The sequence below is a fragment of the Frankliniella occidentalis genome, unplaced genomic scaffold (genome assembly GCF_000697945.3).
Source record: "Frankliniella occidentalis isolate FOCC.00 unplaced genomic scaffold, Focc_3.1 Scaffold16, whole genome shotgun sequence".
NCBI lineage: Eukaryota > Metazoa > Arthropoda > Insecta > Thysanoptera > Thripidae > Frankliniella > Frankliniella occidentalis.
In genome coordinates, this window is record NW_026267146.1 from 2,656,188 (window position 1) to 2,656,654 (window position 467).

Consider the following 467-nt stretch of genomic DNA (forward strand, 5'->3'; position numbering starts at 1 on the left):
CCCCCCCCGCCCTCGCTTGAGCCCTCTTCGTCCCTGCTCACTCGCGCTCGTAGGCATCAAGCCTGAAGGCCGCCGAGGGCTCGGCCGAGGACTATAGCCCTGCCGCTCGTGACCGTGCGGAGAGCCTCTCCTGCGCACTTTATCAAGGTCCTCTCTTGCCCTGCGTCCCTATCAGCGAGCCCAGCATCCTGGGGCACGCAGACGGTTTCCCCGGGCCTGATTGGACGACTGTCATCATTTTTCTGCCCCCTCCCCCCTCTCCTTCCCTGCTCTTCTCCCTCGCGGCTCAGATCCGCTCGTCCTACGCGCTGCTACTCCATCCATGTCTCCGTTCGTTTCATCGGATTATTATTTTATCCCTTTCGGCGGAGGGAAGGGGGTTGGGGGAAGGGGGCTTTCCCTCCCCGGAGGCCCGCCGAACCTAGCTTTCTCTCTCTCTCTCTCTCTCTCTCTCTCTCTCTCTCTCT

General features: G+C 62.1%; 1 protein-coding gene across 2 annotated transcripts in view; it reads left to right on the top strand.

Annotated features, from left to right (window-relative positions):
• The window catches only part of LOC113208973 (uncharacterized), a 36,524-nt gene that overhangs the window by 29,902 nt on the left and 6,155 nt on the right, over nucleotides 1-467 (top strand). The window lies entirely within an intron of this gene.